Source organism: Chiloscyllium plagiosum, chromosome 1, assembly GCF_004010195.1.
Source record: "Chiloscyllium plagiosum isolate BGI_BamShark_2017 chromosome 1, ASM401019v2, whole genome shotgun sequence".
Classification (NCBI taxonomy): Eukaryota; Metazoa; Chordata; class Chondrichthyes; order Orectolobiformes; family Hemiscylliidae; genus Chiloscyllium; species Chiloscyllium plagiosum.
In genome coordinates, this window is record NC_057710.1 from 105742164 (window position 1) to 105769609 (window position 27446).

The window sequence follows — 27446 nt, forward strand, 5'->3', positions numbered from 1 at the left end:
AAATCACTGGACTCACCTAGAGACCTGAGCAAAGACAATGGAAAGTTTCTGTTGCTCATGTTGGCACCTTTCAGACATTGTGGTGAATCATAATTACTCCTTTTTGTGAAATCTCAGGATTTTGAAGATAACCTGATTTTGTTAGTCAAAGTGCAAAATGCTGAGGTCATGCAGTGTGACATTGCATAGTCCTTGTCCAATAGAGTATTGGCTGGCCTTTCAACATCTTGCACCAGTGTTTTCTTGACAGTAAAGATTTCCTTTCCAGGATTAACCTCACCTATTTCTAGTTCAGCCTCACACAGATTGGCATTAGACTCCTCGATAAATTTCAGCCATTGTATGGGCAGTCTTTGACAGGTCTTTCATGACCTGATATGATTCCATGTGAGAAGCAAGCAGGCTCCTTTTCAAGGCCATGCTGCTGAAGTCTTCACATCTGTCCTCTTCAGCACAGTTAGGGAAGAACCTTTACTGTCTGTACCAGTACTTGCTCTCCCAGTGCAAGAACATTTCTGCTGATTTTCCTTTTCTTTAGCTAATACTTGGAGTGTGCCAATGTTTCAGTTGGTGGCTCAGGGAGTAAAAGTAGAAAATGGAACCGTGTGCTGTCGGAAACCATCTGTGTAAATTGAGTCTACTCTCTGGATTGCAGAGGAATGAGAGGATATCTTGTTAAGATACACCAGATTCCGAAGGGATATGATAGGTAGACACTATGAGGATGGCTCCTCTGGATGAGAAATTTAGGACGTGACTTAGCAAAAGCAAATGGGATAAAGACAGACAAGAGGGTTGTGATTCTTTGGAAATGTCTACCCTAGTATGTTGTCAATACTCTGTTGTTTTTTTGATCTTACAAAGAATCAAAGGACGTGGGGAGTGGGAGAGATGTGATGTTGAGGCAGGAAGTCAGCCATTTTTATGTTGACTAGCAAAGAAGGTTGAAGGAGATTTTTGGTCTACTCCTCCTATTTCTTAATTTCTGTCTGTCCTCCTTACAGTGTCTTTTTCAAAACACTCATGCTATTCTAAAGGTGTGTAATAAAAGAGTTAGGGTGCGAGATAGAGTATTTCCAAGTGCAGGTTGTCAAAATATTAGAGTTTGATGTTGTGAAGTATGTACCATAAGTAATGATGTGAATGAAGTCATATCCAGTTGAGTTTCCAACTGAGCTGCCACCCTCCCTCCCTCTCTCAGTGAGAGAAGTTTTGTGAACACTGTTGCGAGATGTGGAGTGGTTAAGAGGTATACTCAGACTTACAGTTTGAACATAGTCACCAAACCTGTTTCTATACTTCTCCATGGTTTTGGAAATGTTGCATGTAGCAATGAACTACAGACATGTAGCCATGTCTGTCCAGACCTGCTGAAGTGCAATCTTAGGCCATTCCTGCAATAGCTGGGGAAAAGTACAACATTTTTAGCCTTGATTTATACTCCACCTGGGTCTCCAGGGGCATCATCAAAAACCTGGTAGGCAGTCAAGAAATAAGTCATCATGTTTCAAAGTGATTTTTTAAAATGTGAAAACAAAGATAAATGCATACTAATTTTAAGAGATGAATTTCCACTGTTAATTGGCTTAACAGCATCCTCAGATGCCTTTTGTGTACACACCACCTGATTCTCAACACTGATTTGATGGAAATGAGAAAAATGTGGAAGTTAAAATTGTCCAAGCATCTTCCCAAGCAACATCACGTAGGCATCCAAGCATCCATTCCACATCTCGAGTTAAAACTGGGATATATGTGCTTTGAAAGAAAGTAGAATGAAGGAGCGAGAGAAGGATTGGGTGTGATTTTGTGTGTAGAACACAGCCACATTAATGGAAAGGGAGACTGAGAGAGGTGTTGATTTCAGCTGGTTACTGTAACAACTGAATGTTTACAGAGTAAGTACTTAGCTCACTGCCATCGTTTAAAAGCAGAGTTTGAACTAACTTGCCGATTGCTATAGAGAGCTATTACTAACACAATTGGCTGCAAATTTTCTTCATGCTTTGACAGGTTCCATAAAGCAATGGGCTTGCATTTCAAAAGATACCAGTAATTTAGTATAAAATGTTTTATGATGTAGTGCTTCTTTCGATTTAAAATAACACATGTTCAAGATTATCACAAGTATAAAATGTAAATACACAGCATGGAGATAAACACACATTGGAATTCTGGCAAAGGAAACTGCTGGATTGGATTTCACATTTACTACAACAAAATAACTAAGAAAAATATAAGTCATACAAATAAAATTTCAAACACTCAATATGACGCACATTAGTAAAAGCATTTGGATTACTTCCCATCCAAACGTGTCGCAATTGTCGATAAAAGGATATTACCAACATTCCTCCTTTTGTTCTTCTCATTTCTGAAGAAGGGTCATTAGACCGTAAAGGTTAACTCTGCTTTCTCTCCACAGGTGCTGCCAGACCTGTTGAGTTTTCCTGTTTGTATCTCTGATTTCCAGCAACCATAGTTCTTGGTCTTTTTTTTCCCTCTTTCCTTGACCCAGCCTATTACAGAGTCTACATAATACACAAACCTTGGGGCCTATTTAGTTCAGACCTGCAGAGGAACAATTATTTATGAGCCTTGACATGAAGAGGTTTGGGTCTTAACAAGGTATTATTTATTCATAAAGCAGTCTCCAACAATAACATTTTCAAATCCTTTACTTTATACAACATCTCCTACCCCACTTTCTTTCCCTGCCCCCACCCCTCTTTGTATACATTTGTAGCTGAATGCATTTTCCACTACTCCCAACCCACCATGTCTCTGACTTGGCAAATTCAGATAGTCTTGAGGTTTCACAATTGTTCCAGAATGCATTGTCTTCAGACTTGGAAGATTAATAGGTCTTTATTTTCAGGATTGTTAATCTTGATTTTGATCATAATCATGTCTGTTCTATAAACTGTCCATCTGTTGAAGGATCTTTCTTCTCTTGGATGTCCTTCAGGGAGGAGACCATTCTTGCTAACTCAAGTTGTTGGTCTTTTCTAAAAGACTCTGGGCTTATTGAGTATCTTTTAGAGAGGTATTTGCCCTTTTAAAGCAGGGAGCTATTACTTAAACAACATCTGGGGGAAATGGAATCTCATGAGTTCTGTCATGATGGCTACTGCCTCGTGTCCAGTGCCTTGCCACTAGCTGCACTGGACCCATCAACGTCGAAGTCACCATGCTCTGACGCTATCACTCACCGCTGGGCTCCCACTCACTGCCTTCGTTGATGCCATTGAGGTCACCTCAGCCAAGCTTTCCAAGAGCAAAGGGTAAGAGAGAACTGTAGAAAAAAGAAAAGAAGAATAAAAAGAAAAAGAGAAATGGATTGAAGAAAGTAATGGATGAACAGGAGCCTGAATGGGGCTACTCCACCAATGCCATCTTGGATCATCTTGTTTCCAATACCAGGGTCAAAACCAGGCAATTTACATTTGGTTTTGTGACTTTCTTCAGACTTTGCTGCACTTAAATACATCTAAGTAACTTGCTGGGCCATTTCACAGTGCAGTTCAGAGTCAACTAAATTGCTGAGAATACAGCATGAGAATGGCTACTTTTCTTTCTTTAAGGATATTAGTGAGCTGTCAAAAAGAAAATTGATCCATTCAGAGAGAATCTTACCTCTTTTCTTCTTACACGAATTCCAGTCTTCTGACTAGCCAAACAGCAGGATACAGGCTGAACCCAACCCAACTGCGACTTACTTTGTTTTTATGTTTGTTTCTTAGCTCTTCAGCCTAAGGGCAACACCAAGTCACATACTCATTTCACAGCACCTGTAAAAATCATAAACAGAAAATCGGTTAATACTCTTTCAACATGCTCCCCTGTCCATTGTGTTTCTAAACTGATACCTCACAAGATAAATATAAGCTACTTTCCAAGCACACGGTCATCCCATAGAGGCTTCTACCATTCCCTCATGTCATTACACTGACAAAAAACTTGCTTTATATTTTTTATCCTAAAAAGTTATCTGTGAGAGTGCAATGAACTTCCATCAATATTTTCATCAATAATTTGCAGCACTGGATTGTGAATTGGCACAGGTAGTTGTTATATTAATACCTAATTTTCACTTCAGCTCTGAATATCAAACCAACAATGTTGATTTAGGCCATTTCCTTTCGTGAACAATATCACAAAGTTTCTATCATAATAATTGACAGTGCTGTCATGTAACTTAAAAACAAAGAACCTCTCATAGTAAAATATGTATTCAGCTGCAAAGAGAAATCATTCAGTGGAACTGTGTAAACACAGGGCACATTAGGGGGTAGTTTTGAGTCTGGGCCATTTCCATTCAGCTAACCATTGTCCATCACTCTCACTTTTCACTTCTGCTGAAATCATTGTAAATTAATATCAGGAGAAATGTATAATAGACAGCTGAATTGATAGTTTCTGTTCCACACTTTTATCCAATATCCAACTTCGACCCCAACAAATCTTATTTCTTAGATTACTTTTTTTTCTAAACATACACAGCTGCAGCCAGTGTCCTCTCAATTACCAGCACAGCATGATTTTGATGAATATTTCTTTTGGAAACTTTTCAGTTGCAGTCAGGACTGTCCACATATTCAAAGTTTTGTTCAGTTATTTTCTAGTTGCTTGCACAAGTTGCAGGGGGTCTTTGGATCATCCTCTTTTTGGGTAAAATGACAAAATAATGGGACTTTGCCAAGCACATTCAGATCTTCATGCTGGGAGGAACATTTGAGCATCATCTGATATCTAACATACCTACTCGAAATGTCAAAACTGTGGAACAATTGGCCCATATCAATTTACTCAGCAAAAATACAAAGAGAGGTCGCAGTCATTTGATGGGAAGCTCATGGATTTTTGAGACAAAAATGTGTTTGTAAAAATATATATTTTATTAATTTGAAGATGATACAAAAGATCACTGGAAATCATTCAAAATAATATGTTCATCTGTTGTTTCGTTCTTGTATTGATGATTAGGCAGTAGAATGTTTGCAAACTTTATAAGTGTGAATGAGATAACAATAATTTCTCAATTTTTTTACATTTAACCATAGCATTCTCCTTGAATTACATCTAAGTAAAATGACTATGATATGCATGTGAATAAGAAACCACCCATTGAAATCAGAAGTTGATCGAACCTCCTTTGTCAAACCCATGATATTCCCTAATTTTAATTTATTGCTTCAGTCTTTTCAGTCCATCTTAATAGAATTGAATAACATGTGTTCATTGGGTTGAATTTAAAAGTACTAACTTGCTGAGAGCTGGATGGCTCAGCATAGTGACCTGGGGCATATTCCAGCAACCTGGGGCATATTCCAGCAACATGCAAGAAACATGGAGGTTAATTCCATGTGTAAAGTCAATGACCAAATTATGGAAAAATTGACAGTGTTAGCATTAAGACCATAAGACCATAGGAAATGGAAACAGGCACGGGCCATACAGCCCCTGAGCCTGCTCTGCCACTCAAGAGGATCACGGTTGATCTGACATTACTGACGTTCACTTTCCAGCCTTTTCCCCATAACCCTTGATTCTCCTACTGATCCAGAATCCATTTTCCTTGGCTATAAATATTCATAAGGCCTCTGTCCCACAGCTCTCTGTGGCAAGGAGTTTCAATGACACACAATCCTCAGAGAGAAGAAATTCCTCCTCATCTCTGTCTTAAATGGATGCCCTTTATTCTGAGTCTATACACTTTGGTCCTAAGCTCTCCCATGATGAGAAATATCTTCTCAGCTTTCACTCGGCCAAGACCCTTAGGAACCCTATATGTTTCAATGGGGTCACCTCTCAATTCTTCTTAACTTCAATGATTAGAATCCCAACCAGTTAAACTTTTGCTCATAAGACAATCCCTCTGTAGCAGGGATCATCCAAATAAACCTTCTTTGAATTTCCTCCAATGGAACAATATCTTTCCTTAAATAGGGGGACCAAAACTGCTCACAGTACTACTGAAAGGTCTCACCAACACTTTGTACATTTGCAGGAAGACTTCCTCACTCTTATACCCCAACCCTCTTGAAATAAGTGCCAATATTCCATTAACCTTCTTGATTACCTGCTGCATCTGTGCGCTAGCTTTTATGTGTTTTGTGCAATTTCCTAATGGTATTAGCAATAGAATGTTATTCCAGAAACTCAGCTAATGTTCTGGGTTCATATCCCATCATGACAGGTGGTGGAATTAAAATTCAATAAAGAACCTGGAATTAAGGGTCTAATGATGACCATGAAACCATTGCCATTTGTCAGAAAAACCCATCTGGTTCATTAATGTCCTTTAGGGAGGGAAATCTGTCATCCTAGTCTGGTGTACATGTGACTCCTGACCCACAGCAATGTGGTTGAGTCTTAACTGCCCTCTGGGCAATCGAGAATGGGCAATAAATGTTAACCTGGCCAGAGATGCCCACATCCCATTAGTGAATAAAACAAAGTACCTCCAAGTCCCTTTGCGTTTCAGCTTTCTGCAGCTTTTTTTCCGTTTAAATAATACTATTTTTTTTGTTCTGTCTTCCAAAATGAACAATTTCACATTTTCTCGCAATTTTTTGCTCACTAACTTAACCTCCTGATATCTCTGCAACCTGCCATTCCACCTGTTTTTGTGTCATCTGAGAAATTTAGCTGCAATGGATTCGCTTCCTTCCTCCAAGTTATTAATATATATTGTAAACAGTTGTTCTCCCAGCACTGATCCCTGTAGAAGCCCACTGGTTCCAGACCACAAATCTGAAAAAGAGACCATTACCACACTCACAGTTTCCTGTCCATTAGCCAATTCTCTATCCACATCAACATACTGCCTCCAAAAGTATGTGTTCTTATCACTTAATGTTTTGTGACGCACCTTATCAAATGCCTTCTGAGATTATTATTTTAAAAATCTCAAAAATCACTAAACTAAAAAACTCATTTATGCAGAATTATAAGCTTTGCTTAGAGCAAAGTTGTAAACATAGCGCAGTGAGATAACCTTGAGCATGTTTGTTGGGAAGTTCAAGATACTGAAAACTTTTGACTGTGAACCAGATTTCTTAAAAATTATGTTGATCCACAAAGAATTCTCATTTTAACAGAATATTTAATAAGTAACAATAGAAGCTGTTTCTTTCAGACCCACAGGCAATAGTAGGAGATCCCTTTTAAAGCTGGCCATCATAGATAGCACTTTGTAGATCAGCCTTATTTGACACATACACACAGTCATGCTGGATAATTCCCATTAGGCTGAGATAAGACAGAAACTATCAATTTATACTGAGATTGTGAGCATAATCTTAATGTAATATTTTCCATGAATCCTACATTTATTTTTGGGTAGATTTATGACTTCACATTTGTTTTTAAAGGGATAATATTGAACATTTAGTAAATGGTAACTATGCAAAAAATATAAAGTAATTAAAACAGACAATTCAGCTTTCATACTAAATCAGTATCGTAATGTAATCCAGGATTAATTCCTATGCTAAAACAGTGACTGCTATAAAGGTTGTAGACTGACATTAAATGCCTCAAAGACCAACAAAACAAAACATCTCGAGAATTGTAAAGTGAGGAATTCAAGTTACTAAGATTAGTTAATAGAGTTGTGTCTATTAAGATATGGCAAATAAGTTTGTTTTATTCTAGGATATCTTTGGTAGTCTCGGACCTGTGGGCTGTGAGGATATCTCATTTTTGGCCTTGTCTACAGCTGGTAAAGCTTGCTAAGTTCCAGCAATGATTTAGAAGCATTTGATTGATTACATCAAATGTGGGTGGCATAGTAGCTCAGTGGTAAGCACTGCTGCCTCACAGTGCCAGGGGTCTGGGTTCACGTCTAGCCTCAGGTGACTGTCTGTGTGGAGTTTGCACACTCTCCCTGTGTCTGTGTGGGTTTCCTCCCACAGTCCAAAAATATGCGGGTTAGGTGAATTGTTTGTGTTAATTTATCCATAGTCAATATAGAGTACAGGAATGGATTATTCTTTGGAGGGTCATTGTGGACTTGTTGGGCCAAAGGGCCTGTTTCCACACTGTAGGAATTCTATTTTTAAAATTCACTTTGCCGAGGAGTGAAGCTGGTAGAACCACAGCACGTACATCTGTGAGTACCTTTTGAAAATAGCCAGTGCATTACCACATGATTCCTGGGTATGAGTTAGCATGAGTGGGTGTGATGACCTACAGAGTCAACTTCAACTCTAATATTAAAAATTCCTTCTGAAGTAGGACTTGGAAGAGAAGGAATTGCCAGAATAATGTGCACACATTTAAAGACTGCACCTTGTTTTAGAGATGCCTTAGTGGATGTGATACTGGAGCTGTAAGAGCCCTTAGGGAGATACTGTTCCCTATGGTCAGCTGAAAGATGCTAGCTCTTAAAAGAAAGAAGATGCAACTAGAAGTTATTTGTTCTTGAGGTTTGCAGTGGGGATGTGGTGCAACACACATGCACTCTGTGCCAAAATATGTATTGACTGAAGCAGGCCAGGAAAAGTGGGAATAATGACACATTCAATTATATTCTGATATGTGAATTACTCCAAGTGCATCACTCAGTCTTCTCCAGTGTAAGAAATTAGAAACAAGAGCTGGAGGAGGCTACTCGATCCCTTGTGCCTGCTCACCCATTCAACAGGATCATAGCCAATGTCCTCATGTCTCCTGGCTGGCTGGCCCTCCACCATGATCGTATGCTCATCTTTATGCACTACCATGCCTCTCCCTCATAATTACTGTCTGTAAATGTCTTCCCTTCACACATTCAACATGTGCTGTTACTTTCACTCATAGATGTCTTGTTCCTTCCTTGCGGGAGATATAAACACAGAACACTAAGGAAAATCAGAGCACCGTTTGGATCTGGCATAGGTCTCGTAGCTAACAAATGCAGAGGATGCGGTTATGGACATTGGTGGAGTCGTGCTGTGCTTAAACATAAGAAAGGAAAAAATGGCTACCTCCCATCTTACCTAATGACAGAATGAAACACCAGATAGCAAACACATACAGACTTTTAGAATAGACCCTATAGGCAGCACAACTTAAAGAAAATTATATGACACAGGATATTCCAGTATAAAGGTAACTTCAATTAGGCTCTCAATGCAATGGAGTCAGTATAGTGTATTGAGTCAGCCAATGTGATGTCCAGTGGCATCAGTAAGCACAGAATCCAAATAATTTGAAAGTCTGTGATATTACAGTACAATAAATAGTCTCTTTTTCTCCTAAACTTCAAGACATCTATCTGAATGAAAACTCAGTCTTTGTAGTTTATGTTAGATGAGCTAACCTATGACAGTATTCAACTATATCGTACTGGTAATGCCGTCTGACCCAAGAAACCACATCAGGCAATGCTCATCCATGACTTATGAAATATGATCTTTTTTATTTAATTTAAATTCACAGCTTAAAATATTCTTACCTTGACGATTCTAATTCACGTCTTTAATCATTTACAGCACATTCAAGTATGCTGCGCTGATCCAGAAGTATGAAAACAGGCTTCATTGAGGTAGAACATTCTGCGTGTGCACTGTTGGTTTAACAGGACCCATGTAGACCACATACCAGCTGAGAAATTCACACTTCACAGCAGCTAGTTAGTCGGGATTGATGGTAGGAAGGTAATTAGGTTTTGACTTATTAAGTTCAGTCTAATTTTTGAGTCAGATAAATAATTTCTTCTGTCTTGCCCATTTTTGATTGCTGCCTGGCAAGTGGCCTTAAACTTCTGATGCACAGAAATTTATGAAATATCACTTTGAAACACAGGGATTATAAGGAGTATATGGTTATTTGCAGAGCTGCTTTGTTAGGAAGATGAAAGAGGTTGTAGAAAAGTAGGTTTTGTTTTGTTCCTTGCAGAGAATTGTGAGACGGGTGGACCTCGTGAATCTCCAAGCAGCTTAGGAGGTAATTTATACCACGTTGAGTGCCTCCTCCGACTCCTCTGAAGATGTGCTGTGCATTGGTCATCCAACAGTTACAAACCTTAGTAATGTGTGTGGTCCTATTGAGACCTTGGCTGACCTTTGTTGCAGGATTCCCGCAGATCAGTCCAGAAGTCTTTACAGATGGCCTGCTCATACCAAACTTTGCTTTGATATCACTTTCCTCCTTAGGTGTCATTGATTGCGCTCCTCACTGCTGTCATCTTGCACCTTTTAAATGGCTACCTGCTGACTCGAAACAGCCTGTCAAAAAGTTCTTTATTCTTTTGCGCAAAGAGGTCAGGGAAGGAAATACTGTAACAGCTTCTCAGGAATCCTCTACACACCTATATAAAAAATAACTGTTTGTGTTGGTACACCAGCTGCAGATTGATGGAATGAAAGTATTTTCAACAGATGAATTATCGTGGGAGATATTAGCAGGAAGTGATGCCCTGCATTTACAGGAGGTTTCCTAATCAGAGCCATAGATCTAAGCACATGGACACTCTGACTGACAACGTGATTATAATTGTGATATCATTGTTACATCATTAGTGACAAAGTGACCACAATTGACTGCTCCCACAAACATAGCATCAGTCACCTGTCTGAGACATTTGTATGCTGCGGACTTTGAGATCTGGCAAGTGTCTCTGACAGAGTCCGGAAGGATTCAAAGACAAAATTGAGGTTTTGAACAGCCAAGCATTGTTACTGGGGTCTTGCAAATTGTTACACAATTTCAGATCCAAGTTTCTTTTTTTTCAACTTTCCTTTTAGTTGTTGGAAATGCTTTTCAGTTCCATGCAAGCTTCTTTTAGCTTTTTGACTGATAAGCAAATGTATTAATTGGGTAAGTTGTTTCTCATCAATTCAACAGCTTCCAATGAGTGTATATTCTCATTCCTTGTTTTCCTTCCTGAGTGCATTAGCTCACATTTTAATTGCAAATCCAACATGTCTCCATCGACTGCAAATATTTTACTTACCGCACTCTCTCTCCCCTGAAATATTCTGGTTCACTTAAATAGCTGTAAGGTTTCCAATTCAACTAGTTAGAATTAACCCCATTCCAGTCAGAGTGCACACTCCTCCTCAGAGGGTCAGGCTGCCTTGCAACAGTGTAAGTTAGTTTCAACTTGTGAATGCTGGAAATCTTAACTGTTCTGAATAGGAGTCATATTGGACTTGAAACATTAACTATGTTTCTCTCTCCACAGTGCTAAAGGCCTGCTGAGTTTCGCCAGCATTCTCCATGCATGTTGCTATAGCATGTTTTTTTTTAAGCGTTTGTTTCAGGATAGTTTGATAGTCAAAATTTGACACCTTACTAGGAACAACTGCCCAGTCAGAAATGGCTTTTTTTTAATGACAATGAAGCATGAAGTTGATGTGCTGAGTGTGTTGGAAGCAATGGACACAGATTAAACTGCTTTGTGATCCCTGTGACTGTTTTGGGGTATTTCAATTTATTTTAATTCTATCTGATACAATTCCTTTCTAACTGGCCATAACCTTCACCTCTCCTTCATGTTCCCATCTCCCTCTCTCTCTCTCTCTTTCTTTTTCACTTTGTAATGAAATGGTGGCTCCATTGCTATTGGGACTGATTATAGATCCACTCCACCTGATGTTCACTTGCAGTGTGTAAAGCACCCAATAATATTCCCATTAAATTGTATCAGTCCAATCTTCATCAAACCACATTTCAACCAATCAGCGAGAAGGATCATGCATGGAACTGAAAAGCTTTTTGAACAACTGAAAAGAAATCACATAAAATAAACTTGCATTTAAATTGTGTGATAACATGGATTAAAATAGACAGATCAGTAAGACTGACAGATAGACAGACCAATAGCCGGATGGATACACAAATAGGCAGGCAAGTATTGAATTGAATTGAATTGAATTGAATTGAATGGAATTGAATTTATTGTCACGTGTACCAAGACACAGTGAAAAGCTTTGTTTAGTGAGCAATACAGGCAGATCACAGAGTTAAGTAGCATAGATAAATAAATAATAGGTAACCAACAGCAAAAACAATAACACAGGTACAGGCAAATGTTACAAGTTTGTCAGTCCATTCAGTATTCTCACAACAATAGGGTAGAAATTGTTACGAAACCAGCTGGTGCGTGTGTTCAGGCTTCTGTACCTTCTCCCCGATGGTAGCGGTTGTAGAAAAACATTGCCAGGGTGGGATGGATCTTTGAGAATGCTGGCGGCCTTTCCCTGGTAGATAGATTCTATAGATGGGAGGTTGGCCTTTGTGATTGTCCGGGCTAAGTTCACCACTCTCTATAGCTGTCTCCGATCTTGAATGGTACCAGGTAGTGATACATCCCGACGGAATCAGTATTCTAACAACAGTAGGGTAGAAACTGTTGCAAGACTGGCTGGTGCATGTGTTCAGGCTTCTATACCTTCTCCCCAGTTGTAGAGATTGCCAGGGTGGGCTGGATCTTTGAGAATGCTGGTGGCTTTTCCATGACAGCGGGCCTGGTAGATGGATGCTATAGAGGGGAGGTTGGCCTGTGTTATTGTCCAGACCAAGTTCACCACACTCTGTAACTGTCTCTGATCTTGAATGGAGAAATTGCCATACCTGGTAGTGATACATCGACACAGAATGCTCTCAATGGCACACCTAGAAATGTTGGCAAGGGTATTTGCTGTCATGCCAAATTTCCTCAGCTGCCTGAGGAAGAAGAGACATTGTTGGGCCTTTGTAACCAGTGCGTCCACGTGAACAATTCAAGAAAGCTTGTTGTGGTTGACCACTCCCAGGAGCTTGACACTCTCCACTCGTTCCACCTCTGTGCTGTTAATGTGTAGGGGGCATGAGTAACATCCTGCTGAAAGTCAATAATGAGTTCCTTTGGTTTTGCCAGCATTGAGAGCTAGGTTGTTCTCAATGCACCATTTTTCTGAGTCTTCATCTCCTGTCTGTAGTCTGTTTCGTCGCCATCTGAGATTCAACCAACTATGGTTGTGTAATCAGCTAACTTGTAAATGACATTCGTCTGTTATTTGGTGACGCAGTCATGGGTATACAGTGAGTACAATAGAGGGCTGAGTACGCACCCTTGAGGGTCTCCAGTGTTGAGTGTTAATGAGGATGAAATATTGTCCCCAATCTTCACTGATTATGGTCTGTGGGTAAGGAAACTGAGGATTCAGTTGCAGAGAGTGGGGTTTAGTCTGAGATCACTAAGTTTAGTAATCAGTCTTGAGAGGATAATAGTGTTGAAAGCTAAACTGTAGTCAATGAGTAGGATTCTTACATAGCTGTTCTTGGTATCAAGATGTTCTAGGGAGGAGTGAAAAGCAAGTGACATGGCATTTGATGTTCCGATAGGCAAATTGGAGTGGGTCAGGCATAGTGGGGAGGCTGGGTTGATTAATGCCATGACCAGCCTTTCAAAGTACTTTCATGACCACCGAAGTTAGGGCCACTGGGCGGTAGTCATTGAGATATGCTGCATGAGCCGCCTTGGGCATAGGGATGGTGTTGGCCCTCTTGAAACAGGCAGGGACAGTGGCCTTCTGCAAGGAGAGGTTGAAGATGTCCGAGAAGACCTGTGCCAGTTGATCTGCACGTGTTCTGAGTGCACAGCCTGGTACTCCATCTGGTCCCATCACTTTCCTTGGATTCCTTGGAAAACTGATCTGACCTCTGATGCAGTGACTGTTGGGAAAGACTCATCAGGACTTATCGGAATAGGTGTTAACTGTCTACTGAAATTCTGTTCAAAGCAAGCATAGAAGGCGTTGAGATGATCTGTGAGGGATATGTCATTGTCTGCTATCTTGCACTGTCTCTTTTTAGAACCTGTGATGTCATTCAGTCCTTGTCATAGTTGCCGGGTGTCTGTCTGGGTCTCTAGATTGGATTGGTATTGGTCCTTGGCTGTCTTAATGGCTGTGGTCATACTTGGATTCCTTATATTTGAGTGGGTCTCCTAATCTGAAGGCCTGACATCTGGTTTTTAGCAGTTCTGTATGTTCTGATTCATCCAGAGTTTCCTATTGGGGAACACCCAGATTGACTTCCTCAGTATGCAGTTCTCCACACACTTGCTGATAAAGTCTGTGACGGTGGTGGCGTTTTCGTTCAAGGTACCAGAGGACTGTTTGAACATGTCTCACTCAGCCAATTCCAGACAGCACCGGAGTTGACCGTCTGCCTCTTCCGATCAGCACTGGACCTGTATCCGCTTGGGGGTCTCCTTTTTGAGCTTTTGCCTGTAAGTTAGGAGAAAAAACACAGCATTGTGGTTGGAGTTCCTGAAATGAGGACGAGGGATGGAGCAGTAGGCATCTTTCACAGTGGTGTAGAGTGCTCTAAAATGTTCGGGCCACTGGTGGGGCAGGTAATGTTCTGGTGGTACTTGGGCAACACCTTTCTTCAATTGGCTTGATTGAAGTCACCATTCACAATAATTAGAGGGACAAATAAATGGAGAGACCGGATAGATTAACAGCAAAGCAGGAAGACAGACAGGGAGGCATTTTAATAGATCCAAAGATCGATCTCACTCAAGCATACTTTTTTTATTCATTCACAGAATTGGGTATCATTGGCTGGACCAGCATTTATTGCCCGTCCCTAATTGCCCAAAGGTCAGTGAAGAATCAACCACAGTTACATGTAGGCCAGACCAGGTAAGGATGGCAGATTTCCTTCCCTGAGAAATGTTAATGAATCAGATAGGCTTTTCTTTACATCAAAACTAGTTTCATGATCTTCAGTAGATTCTTAATTCCATATTTTTAATTGAATTCAAATTGAATCCTGCTATGTTAGGATTCAACCCCAGGGTCCCCAGAACATTACTGGGGTTACTAGATTAATAGTCTAGTGACAATACCACTGGGCCTACCATACTAAACATCTGCGTCATAACATGATCAATGGTCATGTTTGATCTATCTTTATGTTTCATTTTCCATTTTTATTTCTGCTTTTGGAATTTTTTGCAATGGGGATCTTTGCAGATGAGCTGTAATGGACCAAGATTAAATCTACAGGATATTCCCATTGACCAATGTCAACGACTACTCCATGAAACAGCAATTTTCAGCTTCCAGGAAGTAACTAGGCAGACATTCAATAAACCAGAACATGTGAAAAATAAAGCTAGAATTGGAATTCCAATTGTTAGAGATATTCAGTGCTTATTTTTAACCCTTGTGAAACCATAAAATCATTTGCTATGCGCCAAATTGTATATTGAAATGTATTTACTTATTTAGTTATATATTTAATGGTGAAATTGGAATCGACTCTTTCCTCAGAAATCATTTTCTCCAAGATGCCCTGTTTTCTATTCAATTTGACTCCTGTCAGAAATGAAATATTTCTGGCAGTATTATTTCTGATGCCATGTATTCTTCATGTGAGTATATATTTTTCTTATTTTGAAGAATTTTGACAGTAATTGTTGGTCTGGTACTGTTTGTTGTTGTACTGAGGCCTTTTTCCAGAATTCAGAAGTTAAAATGGAGGATACCCAGCTTTTTGGTTAGAATCGAGGATTCCTGCCCTTAAAACATGAAATGGGGAACTCTGATTTTTCTCATGTCTTCAGGTTTCTCGCTATAATCATGGTTTACTGAATGGTTCTTGGCCCTTGTGTTTTAAAAATGATTACTGCATTTGCTGTGACTCTTTTGAATATCTTCAACATTTTCTGTGGTAGGTATCAGTCAAGTACCAAAACTTTCTTCTCCTGTTAGATGATCTCTGCTTCGGCCCTTAATCTGCCCAATGTCATCATTTTATAACAAAAACAGAAATTTCTGGAGAAACTCAGTAGGTCTGGCAACATCAATGGAGAGAAAGCAGACTGGGTCCGGTGATGTTTCTTCCAAACTGGTAATAGCTAGGAAAAGCTGGCATTTATGAATTTTTGGCCTTATAGAATCATAGCATTTACAGTTCAGAAGGAGGCCATTCAATCCATGGAGTCTGTACTGGCTCCTGAAAGAACTAGTCCCATTCTCCAGCCCTATCTCTGTAACCCACCAACTTTATTACTTCCAAATATAATTTCAGCTCTGTTTTGAAACATCCTGTGACATCCCCTCCATCACTCTCCCAGGCAGCACATTTGAAATCTTAACAACACTCTGAGTAAAGAAGATTCTCATCTCACTCCCAGCACTCCTGCTAACAATCTTGAAATTGTGACCCCTGGTTACTGACATAACAACTAGTGGAAACCGAATATCCTTCTTTATCCTGTTAAACCTGTTCCTTGGGCATTGCTGGCTGGCTAGCATTTGGTCCCCCATCCATCATTGTCCTTGAGAAAATAGTGATCAGCTGCCTTTCTGAACTGCTGGAGTCCACATGCTTTAGGTTCACCTATGACGCTCTTGGAAGGGAATTCCAGGATTTTGAACACGTCAATAAGCTCACCTCTTAATCTTCTCTGCTCCAAGGTGAATAAGCCCAATTTCTCTCATCTTTCCTTGTATTTAAAACCATTCATTCCTGGTATCATTCTCGTTAAACTCCTTTGAACTCTCCAGGGCTTTCACATTCTTCCATAAATAAAGTACACAGAACTGAATAGTTTGCTCCAAATGTGGCCTGACCAATGATATGTAGATCACTTCCTTGCTTTTATACTCTATGCTTCTATTTACAAACTCAAGATCCTATGAGCCTTCTGAACAACTGTTTCAACCTGCCTGGCCACCTTCAGAGAATTATGCACGTGAACCCTGAGGTCCTTTTGCTTCTGTCTTCCCCACAAAGTTATACCATTGAGCATGGATTGTCTCTCCATGTTTTGTTCTACCAAAATGCATTATCTTGCATTTCTCTGCATTGAAAATCATCTGTCAGGTGTCTGCTCATTTGGTCAAATTGTTAGTGCCCTCTCTGAAGTCACTCGGCATCATCCTCATGAGCTAAGCATCATGTGCAAATTGAGAGATTTTGGCTTCAACAAACATCTCCAATTTATTAATATAAATCATAAAATGCTAGGGTCTCAACACTGATCCCTGGGGAACACGGCTGTCAATGTGTCTTCAACCTGAGAAGTGCACATCTATACCTGTCATCTGTTTCCTCTCTTTTCGCCAACTTCACATCCATATTGCCAAGCACACATCAATCCAAACATTTCTAATTTGCTAGCCTGTATTGCTCACAAAACAAAACTTTTCACTGTACTTCAGTACATGTGATAACAAAAAATCAAATCAAAATTGTGTCACTGTGTCAAATGCTTTTTGAAAGTCCAAATATATAACATCCATAACATTACTCTCATCCACTGCTTGTGTCACCTTGTCAAGAGCTCAATTAAGTTCATCAGACATGAGCTGCCCTTGACAAAGCCATGTTGATTGTCTAGTATTAACTCATTTTTCTCCAAGTGTATACTGATCTTATCCTGCGTTATGGCCTCCAACAATTTTCCCACTATTGATGCCATACCTCTCTTTCTCTATGCATATGATCATCCAACCCTTTTCTTCCTACCAGGAGTTGCTTTCTCTCTGCCTGTTTGTGCTCAATTTCCACTTATCTTCACAATCCTTCTCCCTAACCTGTCCCCTCCTCCCGAAACCCAAGCCCCATGAATTAGAGACCAATAGATACAACAATAAAAGACAATCCAGCCACTGCTCCTTGACATTCAAATTGTTACCATCACTGCATCTCCACTATCAACATCCTGAGGGTTATCATTGACTAGAAACTCAACTGGACCCAATACATAAACATAATGGCTGCAAGAACAGGTCAGAGGGTAGGAATACTATGGCGAGTAACTCACCTTCTGAATCCCCAAAGTCTGTCCACCATCTACAAGGCACAAGCCAGGAGTGTGATGGAATACTCCCCACTTCCCTGGATGGGGTGCAGCTCCAACAACACTCAAGAAGCTTGACACCACCCAGAACAAAGCAGCCCACTTCATTTGCTCAGTATCCACAAACATTCACTCGCTCCACCACCAATACTCAATGTTAGCAGTGTGTGCTATCTATAAGATGCACTGCAGAAATTCACCGAAGGTCCTCAGACAGCATCTTCCAAACCCATGACTTCCATCTAGAAGCCAAGGGCAACAGATCCATGGGAAACCAACCACCTTCAAGGTCCCCTCCAAACCACTCACTATTCTGACTTGGAAATATGTCACTGTTCTTTCACTGTCACTGGGTCCAAATCCTGGAATTCCTTCCTATTGATATTGTGGGTCAACCCACAGCAGATGGACTGCAGCAGTTCAAGAATGCAGCCCACCGCCATCTTCTCAAGGGCAACTAGGGATGGGCAATAAATGCTGGCCCAGCCGGCAATGTATGAATTCCACAATGAGTAGAAAAAGCCCCCTGTTTTCAGTATAAAAGCCACCTATTCCTAGCTACCATCAGTTCTGAAGAAGTTCCAGACTTGAAACATTAACCCTGCTTTCTCTCCACAGATGTTGCCAGCCCTACTGAGAACAGAGTTCCTCCAGCAATTTCAGTTTTTGTTTTGGATTTCAAGTATCTGCAGTTCTTTGTTTTATTTTTATGCCATCATTTTAGTTACTGGCCTTGCAATGTCTCTAAGTCTGTGATCTCAGACTGTCTGTGAATAGAGCACCAGCCCTGTGGAAACATTTAATGAGGTGAAATGTAATTGATGAACTGCTTTCCATAGTTCTGTCGTAAATGTAACTACTAAAATTTCCCTCAATTCATTGACACCAGACTAGAAATCATATCACTGAATAAAAAATATAATTTTTTGGATTGATTGGGATACTTTACTTTTACAATTCACAGGATAAGGATATCATTAGCTCGGCTAGCAGTTATCCCCCATCCATAATAACCCAGAGGGCAGTTGAGAGTCATTTACATTGTTGTAATTCTGAAGTTACATGTTTAGAATTATTGAATCCTATAATGCAAAAAGTGACCATTCAGCCCATAGAGTCTGCACCAGTGTTCTGTAGAGCATCTCGTCCAGAGCCAGCCCCTACCCTGTCCCCATAGATCCATATTTACTCAGGCTAATCCACCTATCCTGCATATCCCTGAACACTATGGGCAATTTACCATAGTCAATCCACCTAATCTACACACCTTTGACTGTGGGAGGAAACCCACACACAGGCAAACATGAGAACTCCACATAGTCACCCAAGGCTGGAATCAAACATGCCATGAGGCAGCAGTGCTAACCACTGTGCCACCATGCCGCCAGTTTCATGAAGGCCAGGCTGAATAATGATGGCAGTTTCCTTCCCTAAAGGACATTAGTGAACCAGATTTTTTTTTTCAACAGTTGACAACAGATTTATGGTCATCATTAGACCCTAAATGATGGAAATCAATTTCTATGATCTACTATGGTGGGATTCAAACTTGGGTCCCCATAACATTGTGAGCAAGGATCACCAGTCCTGAAAAGTGAACTCTGATTTCTCTCCACAGATGCTGCCAGACCTGCTGAGCTTTTCCAGCAATTCCCGATATTTTTGCACGTAACATTAGCAGTGTCTCAGGATTAGCTGTTGAACGATAGTAACACCAGGTCATCACATTTCCTACAAGCAAATGTTTTGGAATTGGTTTGAAAATTGTCAGTCTTTGCCACCCACAACCACTGAAAGAACTTCATGAAGTCTTGAAGGCATGAAATCATGAAAGGTGCTCTGTAAATATAGGTTAACTCTTTGTTTTATGATCTTATTGTCCAAAAAAAGGAAGAATCTGTATTTACAGAACACATTATATTTTTTATATTCACAATTACACAAAATACAATACAACAGTAACAATACACAAGAGACACATAAGGTACCCAAAATCTCACAAAACAACAACATGACTTAAAACATGGAGTTTTCACACAGGTCACTGTCCTTTTAAAATGTAGCACAATGACAAAGGTGCATAAAAGAGTCTGTTTCAGCCCCAAAGGCAAAGTTTACAGCATGCAAAAACCCACAACATATAATTTCAAACACTTTACACATTGCCTGCACCCAAGCACAAGAGAAAGCAGTATACACAACACAATGTAGCCAAAAACAGCATGCAACAATGAAAAACAACTCAACACCATCCCCCCCCCCCCCCCCCTCCCCCAACACCCTTTGGTTCCAGGGTACTCTACACACCTCCTGGCACTGGTCCACACTGCGTACTGATCACACTGTCATTGGCTAGCTTTCCTGCAGGGCAGTCTCCCGGTCTTCGGCCACCCTGTGTACTGGCTGACCCTCCTCAGGCTCACTTTCAGAACACCTTGTATGACCTCATGACACTCCAAAGTTCTTTACTAGCAATTAAGGACTTTTGCAGTGTGATTACTGCTGTGAAGTAGGAAAACATCACAGCTAGTTTGTGCACAGCAAGCTTCCGCTAACAGCATGCAGAGACATGAACAGATTATTTGTTTTTGCTGGTGTTAGTTGATGAGGTGGGTCATTAAGTTGAATCTTATGGGCCTAAATTGGCCAAAGAGTCTTTTAGGCATAAGTGTACCAATCACAAAGTTTGGCAAAGAAAACGTGTTGGTTCTTCATTTAAAGACAGAAGTAATGACAGATAATGTTCATTGTATAGATCATTGGACTCAGTCTGCTGCTTCAGACTGCCCAACAGTCATGGAATGAATGTATCATATCCTAATAAAGGATGTACTATTTGAAAGTAATTTAAGTTGTGCCCTGATATAAGTATATGCACATTATAACACAACTCAAAGTCTACTCTTAAATAATTATTTTATTCATACGCCAACAAAACAAACAATCCATTGCATTGGAATGTATTTTAAACAACAGGAATACATTTACAGAACTTAGATAATGATTCATAAGTTTCTTATCCATCAGCTTTATTTGTGGTGATTATTGTTGGGGACCGCTATAAGATTTCAGGATACTGGTTACGGTTGTTTGTTTGTGTAACATATTGATCATATTCTGTTTGCAGCAGGGTTACGCCATTTTCTGGTTGTGATATTGGTCTGATGTGGTGTCTGTTTTGCCACACTGCCATGCCATTTGGTGATCCTCCTTGGTACTATCTTCACTCTCGGAAAATGCTGATGACTTTTTGCTGGATTCCAAGTGCCATGACTTTCTGTCTGATTTCCGGTTTGGGGAATTTGTTACCTGTATGGGTAACATATTCCATCTTCCCCTTGTTTTGAATTGTGTGGTGTATACCCCTCAAATATCAATGAATAATAACACAGGATGCTTGCTCACACTTGTCTGCCAAATGACAATGCTGCCTTGATTCCACAGTACAATGTTTGCAACTTTGAAGTAGGTGTGCATATTATCTTCAAACTGTGTCATAAAGCCTGTTTGCGGAAAAATGCCTTGTAGAGTTATGTGATTTCTTCTTCCAATTTAAACACAAGGTTTCCAAGCATTTTTCTTATGGTCTGTGGTCCTTGTCATTGTCTTGATGATATTGTGCATTATGACCAAAGACAATCCCTTGCATGCTGGCAGGCCTGTGATCACTGGAGTTATAGTGTCCACAATATAAACATCGTGGGTGACCATGTTGAGTTTTTGTCGTGGCCTTTAAATAGAATGGAACAGCCCTGTCATTGTACATGGTGAGTTCAGTGTTGGTTGGTCAAACTGATGCTCATCAACTCTGTGGGTGCATTCATTTCCATGTGCAAAGTAGAAGGATGTTTACAACTGCCCTTGCACCTGGAAATATATAATCTGGACAGTTGCAAAAGCTTCAGCTGTTCACTGTGCGCAATATCAGTTCACTTTGGTGTCCTCACCATTTGTTTGAGTTTGGTTAGACATTTTGTGAACCTTGTCTTTGTGCTATGCATTAGATTGATTGAAATGCTATACATGAGCAGCCTCTATTTCTGGCTTCCCATGACATTGAATGACCTGTTCTGGCCTTTGCTTTCTGCATTTGTGGTTACAATGTTCTCTTTTGTCACAGATCCTGCATACACCATTAATAACTCTGAATTTTCTGGATGGCAACATGGCCTTATTGTTTAATGAACTTTCCTGTATTGATTCGATTTGATTTATTTTGTTGTCACATGTATTTTGTTACAAAATACACTGAAAGGTGTTGTATAGTGTTGCAATACACCTTAAAACACAGCAAATAAACAAAAACATAGAACATAGAACAGTACAGCACAGTACTGGCCCTTTGGCCCTTGATGTTGTGCCGACCTTTTATCCTACTCTAAGATCAAACTAACCTACATATCCTTAATTTTACCATCATCCATGTGCCTATCTAAGAGTTCTTTCAATGTCCCTAATGTATCTGACTTAACTAACACTGCTGGCAGTGCACTGCATGCACCCACCACTCTCCGTATAAAGAAACTACCTCTGACATCTCCCCTAAATCTCCTTCCAATCACCATAAAATTATTTCCCCTTTTGATAGCCATGTTTGCCCTGGGAATGTCTCTGGCTATCCACTCTATCTATGTCTCTCATCATCTTGTACACCTCTATTATATTACCTCTCATCCTTCTTCACTTCAATCAGAAAAGAATGTAAAGGCAGGAGAATAAAGAAATAAAGGAAAAAATGGTCATCTTTACAGTCCTTCTTGTAAAGTGCTCCACCTTGGGCCATGGGCTTGACGGCCAGGCACAAGTCCCTTTGCCGTGCACTTTTCACCTCACCATGCAGTCGCTGCCGATGCTGCTGGGTCTCGCCCTGGGCCCAAATTGCCGTCGCCTCCATGAATTTGCTCTGAACGCAGACATCACCAGGAACCCGAATTCATCTCTACCGCAGCAACCATGGTGTGAGGACAGCCTTGTCGATGCAGAAGCCACTAGGAACCAAAGCTCTCTCCACTGCCACCATGAGTCCATGCTAGAACCACTCACTGACTGCTGCAAGCCTGTACTGGGCCTACTCACCGCTGCTGATGCCATCACTGCGAGCTAGATCTTGAACAAGAGGTGAGTAAAATAAAAGAGGAAGAAAAAGAAAAAAGAGAAAGGAGAGAACGAAAGGAATGAAAAGGAAAGCAGACAGCATGAATGAGACCTGGGCTCAGAAGCCTTATTCCACGGCCATCTTAGCAGAGAAGTCTCAAAAACCGAAATTGTATTGGTTGCTGTGTCAATGGTCAATGAATTATTTGTATCCTTTAGAAATGTCCAACCATTATTATGCCAGCAATTCAGATGACTGGCCCAAAATAAAAATTAATGGTAATTCAATGAAGCATATTTCTCTGGTCTTCAAACTATCCTCCACTGCTAATGAGCATTGTTGGAAAGAATGTGTGTCACTTTCACGTTGATGACCATTCAACATGCCCCAATATAAATGTTTGCATTTGGGTAAAATATTAAAAGGTAATGCTAGTATATATTACCCATCTAGTACATAGCTGTATAGTCTGTCTCTTACATCTCACTCGCAGCAGTATTTTGAATGTTGATTAAGGTCTAGCAGAGAGGGGTTATTGTACATTAATATTCAGGTGGCAGGCAATTCCCATCTTCCTACATTTAAATGAATTGTGGAAGACAGATAAATGCTACCTTTGTTCCAATTAAATAATCTCTCAATTTGCACCCCTATGTCTCAACCAGCATCCTTCACTCATTAAGAGCATTCTACACTGAAGACAAAGTGGGAGACTGTTTTCCTCTGACATCTACCTCACCTTGCACAAATTGCATGAGTTGAAATGTCAGCTATTATTGGCATTCAGACACTTTCTCAGATTTATACAGAGCGAATATTAATCACTAATCTGCAAGGTTACTCCATGATGGATAGTTTAATCATTTATAAATGTATGCTCTACCTCATAATGGCAAAAGAATTGAACTCGTATCTAGGTCATTTCTGTCTTTTGTTTGACACATTTTTGTGTTGTCTTAAACCTTCATGCCCTTTAGACCTTCACAATTTTCTTGTATTAGCTCTGTCTAATTTAGGTCTGTACTATGTCTGTTTCCTTTGGGATAATTAAACAACACTCTTCTCTGGGTTTTCTATTGGTTTTATATTCTTATCAGATGAGTACAGTCTCAAATTCAGTTAGATGCCTAACAATTTAATGTAATTTGAGCACAATCTCTGAATGCAAATCTCAGATGAGGAAATTAGCCTTCGGCAGCAATATGTATCAAATAACAGATAATCAACAGATGGATTGTCGTCTGGGAAAAAAAAATGTTAGGCAGTGTGTAAAACAGGTTTCTATTCAACATCACCCATTCTACATTATTATTCAAGACATATTTCATTCCTACCATGTTTGTTAGCCATGTTCTCTCACTCCTCTTCTGTAAAACTGCTGAGGATTTATTTGATAGTAATAGATTTGCAGATTGGTTGGGCCTTTTGTTGTATAAACCTCCATCAGGGTATTTGTCTGCCTGAATTGTAATAATACCAGTTGATGTTCACACTGGATAAGTCAGATCCCAGAGTGAAACTTGTCTTGTAAGATCTGAATTTTTTTTCCAAACCATGCAAGTCTAATCCTGATCCACTTTCACAAGAGTCACCATTATGCTATTAATGCAAAAAAAAGGCCTCATCAACAAGGAAAATAAAAATCAACTAAATCACACTGGACACAGATGTCATTACAGATACCAGAAGAGGATTAATGTTCAAATTGCCCGTAAACATTTATTCTTCACTTAATAGCTATCTCAAACTGCAAAGTAAACTCACGTTTACTGTCACTCCAGAGTAAACACACACTCTCTCTAAACACAGTTTCCAATTGTTTCTTTTTGCCAGATATTTTATTTCTAAGTTTAATATTTCAGTTTCCACTCTGTAACCCAGCTGGATACAGGCTCACTCCAGATTGTTCTGTCCCTCTATGCTGGGCAAGAGCAGTTATTAGGATTTCTTTTTTCTAGACATTTTTTCTCACTCACAGCTCTTCACTTCGAGTTATAACATTCCATTAAAATGGATGTAGGCCAGAACTTCGGCAATAGACTCCCAAGAATTCCAAAGCCTGGTTTTCTGCTTTCTAATTGTTACAACGCAATTATCAGGTAATTTGTCTCAACCTGTTCAAATCTTGGATGAAAGCCCCCAAACTGTTATGACACGGGGTAAACACTCCCTGCTAATTTAAACTTTCAACACAGAAAACATATATTCTATGCGGTAACCTGTTAAAATTCGAGAGGCCAAGATGTATCCCAAAAGTCATGATTTAAAAGTATAAAAATTTAAGAACTTTATTCTTTCAGCCTAACATGGAATATTAACTAACAACTATTTACAACTCCTTTCTCTAACCTATCTTTTACCTTCCCCCTTACAATACTAGTCCGATAAAACCCCCGATTATGAATTTCCAAAAAAAATGCAAATTTCAAAACTAGCCAGCTGTCGAATCTTCTCTTTGCATCTTTCTCTGTCTTCTTTTCTTCTTCTTAGGGATTTCTGTTTCACAGGTCATTGATCGATACAGGTGCCTTTTAGAGAGTTATTCTCTGGGCAATCTGCATATGCCAGTGGCTTGGCAGTTCTCCTCCAACTGTTCAATTTTTTTTCCTGTTTTATACCCCAAAGTATGAGATTGTTTCATTGCTGTTAACATTGTCAAAATACTCAACTCAAACTTGATTGGAGTTTGGTATTTTGGAGCATAATTTAAAAAGATTGGCTGAATTTGAATTAGATTTTGTAACCAAGCAATCCAGCTAATCTAGCTGTTTGACCAAATGCTACATTGTTACCTTATTCAGAACACTTGGTGCTGTGTCAGACAGTTCTACTAGCTTTTAATTCTCTTAAAGGTACAGTACACCTTACACCTTCATAACACCTCCCCCCAAGGAAAAAAGTGAACCATCATAATGTAAAGATGGCTTTTTTTCCTTATTCTTTAAACACATTACCTGAACATACAGATGACTTTAATCTAAGTTCACCTTAACTTCTTCCCATGTATCTGTGTGTGTATTGAAGAAATACAAATCTCATCTAAACTCTATCAGCTAAATCCATGATAACACATCTGCGATTACATTCTTCTAACTCGCAATATGTATGGTTTATAAATTAAAAGTCTGTAATATAAGACTCCAATGAAAGAGTCTCATATTCTTGTCTTTAAAGCGTTCTAAGAATGTAAGCAGATTATGATCCGTGTGCACAATTGTCTCTGACATATTGTTTGTGACATACGCATTAAAATGCTGTAAGGTCAGTACCAAACTCAATAGTTCCTTTTCAATTGTGGAGTATTTCCTTGGGTGGATGTTGATCTTCTTCAAAAAGTAACCAACTGACAGTTCAATCCCATCCTGATCTTCTTGTAGAGTACAGCTCCAACTCCTATGTCATTACAATTGATGGTGACTTGAAAAGGTTTTGAAAAGTTTGGTGTAGCTAAAACTGATTTGGTGGTTAATATGGCTTTTAAATGGGCATGGTTCTGTTCACTGAAATGTTGAGTTCTTCTTTAGCAAATCGGTTAATGGTGCCACGACACTGCTGAAGTTTGGAATAAGCGTCCAGTAGAATCCACTGATTCTTAAGAATTGAAGCACCTCTTTCTTTGAGGTTCGTCGTGGAAATTCATCGATGGCCTTCGTCTTTGCGTTCCATGGGGGTCAACCTTCCATGACGGATGTTATTTCCCAAGAACATCACCTCTGCTTTTGCAAATTCCTTTTTGTTTAAGTTTATCACCAGTTTTGCTTCTCATAGTCATTCAAAGATCTCTGCTAACTGTACCATCTGATCTCTCCAGGACTTACTAAAAATTACTACATCGTCCAAATAGACTGCAGAGTTTGTTAACCCAGCCACAACTCTGTTCATGAGTCTTTGGAATGCGTCAGGTGCATTCTCGATTGCAAAGGTCATCACTTTTAACTGATATAGCCCATTTGGGGTTACAAATGCAGAAATTTCTTTCGCTGTCTCTGATAAAGGTACCTGCCAGTAACCACGCATTAAGTCCAACTTGGTAATGTAACTAGCTCGTCTGACTTTCTCGATACAGCTAGCAATTGGATATGAGTCTGATTTTGTAACAGTGTTTACCTTCCTATCATCCACACAGAATCATTGAGCCCCCTATTTGGGAACTACGACAATCAGCGAACTCCACTCACTCTGGCTTGGTTCCATGATGTCCTCGTCGAGCATGGCTTCCGCCTCCATCTGAACCTGTCTGGCTTTGAAGGGATTAAGCCGATAGGGGTGTTTTTTTATTGGAACAGTATTCCCTCCATCTATTTCATGTACAATAGCATTAGTCCACCCTATTTGATTCTTGCATATATCCTTATACTGCAGTAACAAATCTTTCAACTCCATTCTATGCTCCTGAGACAGATAGCTTACTAATCTATCTTACTCCTCAAGGACTTCTTCATTTTAAAATCTATTTTGAGGCACCTCAAAATCCACATCCTCTGGATATTTGATTCCTCAAAGTTTGTGAGAAGATTTGTAGCTTGGGTGCTCGTTGTGGTTCTGTTCGCCGAGCTG